Consider the following 6,615-nt stretch of genomic DNA (forward strand, 5'->3'; position numbering starts at 1 on the left):
AAGAGCTTATACAGTTTGCTTTATCTTGAAAAAGATGCAATAAAATGCTTGGGTAATGTTTTTCTTCAGCTTTACATGCCTAACTTAATGGAGTAGAGAATGGCAACCCACTCCAGGTTTCGTGCCTGGAAAATCCCATTGACAGAAGGGGCAGGTGGGTTGCACTCATTGCTTTGCAGAGTCACACAGGACAGAACACACACACTTACACATTTACTTATGTTCAGATACAAATTGTCTTTCTTTTTAATAGGTCTCCATGTGGTGCACCCTGAAGTTAGTAAGCATTTTTCTCTAAATTATCTTTGTGAATTTTTATACACTACTGTTTCTTTTAGAGATGCCGGCCCTGGCGATGCAGATGCGAGAGATGCCGGCCCATGGCTGGATGGCATCACCGACTCTGTGGACATGAGTCTGAGTGAACACTGGGAGTTGGTGTTGGACAGGGAGGCCTGGCGTGCTGTGATTCATGGGGTCGCAAAGAGTCGGACACGACTAAGTGACTGAACTGAACTGAACTGTTTCTTTTTTTAAAGCAAAACAAACAAATTACCTCCCTTTTGGCAATAGGTTTGTTTCCTTTTCTCCACTGATGTTTTGGAATTTCTTTCCTATTAGCAGAAATATGGATTTCTATATTGCTTTGGCTATATGGGATCTGGTAAATTGGGATATTGCTTCGTTGATTTGGGATTCATAACCTCGAACAAATTTTCCCTTTTCTAGAGCAATGGAAATCTCTGGAATTGAGAAGAAATGACAACACTGAGACCCATATATATCCCTTCCTCATCTAGGACCAGGCTCCTTAATGACAGACATGATCGGGTCTGTCATATCACTAGAGAGCCACTAGAAATATTCTCTAAGTGTGTGTGGCTCTGTTTTTTGTCTTTGGCATGCTGTCATGCCTACTTTTATGTCACAAGTTAAAGAGGTTTTAGATTCAACTGTATTCCACAATTCATCCATACAAAAAGGTGAATCTCTATAATATTCTTTCACTCTGAGCCTCTAGACCTTGCCAGAGAATGTATGAGGAAGCTTGAGAGTCCCGTTTCTGAGGGAGTTCTCAAGCATTAGTGAAGTTTCCCCAGGATTTTAGTATATTTCCCATTTTCATACTATAATAAGTTTTATAAGATACATCAAGTGTGGTCACAATTGTCTCAATGAGTAACATATAAGAAGTACTGATGGAAGTATCTGGAGGCTCAGAAGAAGATGAATATGACATGAAGAAGATGAAAGGATGCCCCTCACGTTCCTATATTTCCTAGTGTCAGAAGTAATGGGATTAACTGATTGGTAGACTAAAACAAATGGAGATGACCAATAAGGCCATAAGTAATCCTGTCATGAGACTAAGGAAGAAGTTGAAATGTGTCATTTAGATTTGGAATCCAGCAGGATCTTAATATGTAGGCAGGATAATTATGAAGGAAGAGACTTAATGAGAATTAGATGGGAGAAATAGGAAGTTACTGATACTTATGACAAGTGACAGTAGTCTTGTATGGGTGTGAGAGTTGGACTATAAGAAAAGCTGAGCGCTGAAGAATTGAATTGTGGGGTTGCCGAAGACTCTAACTGTGCTTCCTAAAAGAAATCAGTCCTGAATATTCTTTGGAAGGACTGATGCTGAAGCCGAAATTCCAATCCTTTGGCCACCTAATGTGAAGAACTGACTCACTGGAGAAGACCCTGATATTGGGAAAGATTGAAGGCAGAAGGGGAAGAGGACAACACAGTATGAGATGGTTGGATGGAATCATGGACTCAATGGACATGAGTTTCTGAAAACTCTGGGAGTTGCTGATAGGCAGGGAAGCCGGGAATGTTGCAATCTTTGGGGTCACAAAAAGTCACACATGACTGAGAGCCGGACTGGTGACAAATGATCTGTTTACAAGTTTTGCTGATTTCTCTCCAGAGTTTTCCCCACACTACTGTGTCAGTCTGCCAACTTATGGCTCACTTTCCCATGACTTTTCTTTATTTGCAACACTCTTCAGAAGTTGGCTTGTCTGTTCTTTTGCATTTCATCTTCCTTTCATTTATTTGAGTGTGTCTGGTATGGCAGGGGGAGTTACTATAAAATAGGCTATATTAAGTATCAGGAAGTCATTCAGCAACATTGGTACAGTTGGGAATATTAGAAAAAATATCTAATACAAAAATGGGACTTACAAGTGTGTACTTTCTTCGTTTTGTATCAGTATAGAAGTATTCAAAGAAAAAAAAAATTCTAGAACTGTTGTTTATGATTTTGTAATTGAAATATTATGAGGAAACTCCCATAAGCCTCTCATCCTTACCAACCAGAGGACAGACAAAATGGAAGCCACAAATGCAGAAAACTTACCAAAGTGATCACTTGGACAGAGTTTTGTCTAACTCAATGAAGCTCTGAATCATCCTATGTAGGGCCACCCAAGATGGTCAGGTCATGGTGGGAATTCTCATGAAACATGGTCTACTGGATACATTAAGGTCAAACCTCTTCGGTGAGGTTTGAACAGAATGAAAAGGTAAAAAGAAAGGTCACTGAACGGTGAATTCCCAAGGCAGCTAGGTGCCCAATATGAACGATTGATGGATGGAGGTTCATAACACTGTACAGGATGTGGTGATCAAAATCATCCCCAAGAAGAAGATATGCAAAAAGGCAAAATTGTTGTCTGAGGAGGACTTTCAAATTTCTTTCTTTCTACCAAAGAAGAGAGGGAAAGACGATAGGCAAAATGAAAAGATATGTCCATCTGAATGCAGAGTTACAAAGAATAACAAGGAGAGCTAAGAAAGCCTTCCTAAGTGATAAATATAAAGAGACACATGAAAACAACAGACTGAGAAGAGCTACAGATCTCTTCCAATAAAGTAGACATAACAAGGGAATATCCCATGTAAAGATGGGCAGGACAAGACAAAAGGGTATGGACCTAAAGGAAGCAGAAGGTGTTAAGAAGAGGTGGCAAGGATTCACAGAAGAACTTTAGAAAAAAGATCTTATGATAACCACAGTGGTGTGATCACTCACCTTGAGCTAGCTATCATGGAATATGAAGTCAAGAAGGCCTTACAAAGCATCACTACAAACAAAGCTATTGGAAATGATGGAATTCCAGCTAAACTATTTCAAATCCCAAATAATGAGCTGTACATAATATGCTAGCCAGTTAGGAAAAATTAGCAGTGGCCACAGGACAAGCAAACATTAGTTTCATTCCTATTTCAAAGAAATGTCACAGAAAACATTTTGAAATTTTCACACAGTTACACTCACCTCACACGCTATCAAAGTAATGATCAAATTCTCCAATCTAGTCTACAAGAGAAAGTACACTGATGATTTCCAGATGTTCAAGCTGAATTTAGAATAGGCAGAAGAACAAGAAAACAAATTGGCAATAGTTACTGGACCATAGAAAATACAAGAGAATTCCAGAGAACACAAATTTACTTCTACTTCATTTTTCATGCCAGGGACTTTGATAGTGTACATCAGAACAAACTGGAAAATTCTTAAGGAGACAGAAATACCAGACTACTTTATCTGCCTTGTGAGAAATCTGTATATAGGTCAAGAGGCAACAGTTAGAAAGAGACAAGGAGCAATACACCGGTTGCAACTTGCAAGAAAGCAGTTAACGAGGCTGTATATTTTCACCCTGGTTATTTAAATTATATGCAGAGTACATCATGCGTAATGCTGAACTGGATGAAGCACAATATGGTATCAGGACTGCTGGTAGAAACAGCAATAACCTCAAATATACAGATAACACCATCCTTCATGCAGAAAATGGAATTTAGCTAAAGAACTTCTTGGCGAGATTGAAAAATCTGTCTTAAAATCCAACATTCAATAAATGAAGATTGTGGCATGCAGTCCCACTACTTCATTACAAATAGATGTGGAAACAATGAAAACAATGAGAGACTTAATTTCCTTGGGCTCCAAAATTACTGCAGTTGGTGACTGTAGTCATGATTTCAAAGAGCCTGTTCCTTTGAAGGAAAACTGTGATAAGGTTAGAAAGTGCATTAGAAAACAGACACAGTACTTTACCAACAAATGTCTATGGAGTCTAAGCTATGTTTGTTCCTGTAGTCATGTATGAATGTATGTGAGTGTTGGACCACAAAAAAAACTGAGTGCAGAACTGATGCTTTTGAACAGTGGTGTTGGAGAAGTCTCTTGAGAGTCACTTTGATTGAAAGAATATCAAGCCAGTCAATCCTAACGGAGATCAGCCATGAATATTCATTGGATGGACTGATACTGAAGCTGACACAAAGTTCAAATTCAATGGAAGAGACGTTGATACCCGGAATATATTGCAGGCTAGAGGAGATGGTTGGATGGCATCACCGACTCAATAAACATCAGTTTGAGAAACTGCAGGAGTTGGTAATGAAAAGGGAAACCTCTCATGTTGCAGTCCATGGGAATCACAAAGATATGAATCATCCACTGAAGATAACTCAATTAAAATATTTCTGAGTGACGTGTCATCTATGGGTGAATCATGGCTCCAGCTCTATTAAGTATGCTGTGTGTTGGAACAAATCTGATAGAGAAGTCTCCTACAAGTCCCCCACCCAAAAAATACTATCCCCTGAATTTCTAAGTGGTGGCACTGAACTTGGTCTACTATAGTATTCTGAGGTCTGAAGATTGTTAAACTTGGCTGAGGCCAAAGATCACATTAGTTTGTTACCTATTTGAAAAGCATCTCTAGGTCTGCAGGGAGGTTTGGCATTGTTCCCACCAAATCAAACAGTCAGATCTAAGCTCTGAAATCTCTGTTTGATTCTGCTGTCCATCTTCTTCCATCTAATCAACGACTTGTAGCACTCTCTGTCGCTTGCCCCGGAAATGTTCTGTGTTCTTGCAGTCTTAATCATCTTCCAAGAGTGCATGTATATTGTCCATATTTTGAGCTGTCAGAAGATTGAATGGAAACATTTGAGAAATTGAAATTTGAACCTACAAACAGGCCTGAACTGAAACTTCTTGATTAAGTTCCATAGAGGGAACCTGCACTGCCTTATTAGTGATTTGAATCCTATGGTCATCTGGGAGATCATTTTCTCTCTGAAACTGGCACTAAATTCTTCTATATTACTTCACTTTGGTTGTACGACAGATCCAAGGTGTCCTCTACCTGGTACTGTTACCTACAAATATTATCAATTATGTATGTCTTGGGCATGATGTGCTGGAGCGCAGACTCTGTCTTTTAAATTTGACTAAGATAGAAGGTCAAGAGGTTTTGTTTTTTTTTTCCCCTCTAGTTGGTGAAAATGAAGTTGCTCAATCGTGTATGACTCTTTGGGACCCCACGTACTGTAGCCTACCAGGCTTCTCCATCATTGGGATTTGCCAGGGAAGAATACTGGAGTGGGTTGCCATTTACTTCTCCAGGAGATCTTCCCTACCCAGGGATTGAACCCAGATCTCCTGCATTATAGGCAGACGTTTTACCATCTGAACTACCAGGGATGTGGCCTCTAGTTGATAGTGGACTTCAAATCTATTCTCTCCATCGATACTGGGGATATGTGTCTGGCATGGGCTGCAGGTGTTAATGGTGAGCTTGCCTGGAGCCGTGGTATTGCTGCTCATAACAGCCCTTTGTGTGGCTGAGGACCATCTATGCATCTCCTTTGGTTGGAGCCCTTCAGTTTGAACTGAATTTTATTCCTGTTTATTTAAGATATCTAGTCTAAAACCTAGAACGGTGGTCTCTTGGGCTTCTCAGGCATCTAGAGGGTTGGTGATAAGAGTGGCACTCATAAACCACAAATCCTGCCATAGAGATGCTGATGCCAATATCCCTGACCAATTGTCTGGTGTAAATGGCAAGGTGGCTCCAACGGTTTGGGAGGATTTGTTATCCTCTAGGCTGCCCCATGGCTACTGCAGCCTAGTGTCTTGGTTTGGGAATGTTTAGGTTGGCATGGTTACCACAACTTCACAACTTTGTGATTTCCCCAAAGCAATAGGAAGCAAAACCTAGGCCACTACCACTTTTATCCTGGGGAATTAAACATGATGTATGGAAAAGATAAGTGGAGAGGGTTGTGTATTTTCAATGTCAGCCTGTTTTCCCTTGTGTTTATTTTCTTCTACCAGTTCCTGTAAACTATGATCTTTCTAATATTTCCTATGTCATTTTTAACCATGAAGTAGGAATAAATTTTAACACAGCTGAATCTCTAAAGAAAGAATGAAAACTCTTAGGGAGCACTAGGACTTTGTGGGGGTAATCAATGGATGGATAAGTGAGTTCTTTGCCAGTTTCCATTCCCTGAAAACTTATGTAAGAAAAGGAGAATTCTTTTGGTATTGACAGATGTTTTTCAAGAGAAGCGCATATATTGGTTTGCTAAAGTTGCCATAACAAAGTGTCCTATACCAGGGAGCTTCAATAAATGTGCTCCAAACTTCTAAGGTTCAAGGCAGTAATCAAATTCAGCAGACTTGTTTTCGTCTGAGGCCTCTTTTGGATTTTTCCTGGCCATTTTCTGGCTTTGTCTTCACATAGTAATGTTTCTGTTTTTTTCTCTGACTGATCTGCTTTTCTTATAAAGTGCCAAACATAT

General features: G+C 39.7%; 1 non-coding gene across 1 annotated transcript; it reads right to left on the minus strand.

Moving 5' to 3' along the window:
• Positions 1-5,440: 5,440 nt before the first annotated feature.
• On the minus strand, positions 5,441-5,512 carry TRNAY-AUA (transfer RNA tyrosine (anticodon AUA)). The gene has a single exon. It is a non-coding gene; the product is annotated as a tRNA-Tyr (tRNA).
• Between the last annotated feature and the right edge of the window lie 1,103 nt (positions 5,513-6,615).

The sequence above is a fragment of the Moschus berezovskii genome, chromosome Y, assembly GCF_049115385.1.
Source record: "Moschus berezovskii isolate FMDL1 chromosome Y, NW_MosBer_1.0, whole genome shotgun sequence".
In the NCBI taxonomy this organism is placed as follows: Eukaryota; Metazoa; Chordata; class Mammalia; order Artiodactyla; family Moschidae; genus Moschus; species Moschus berezovskii.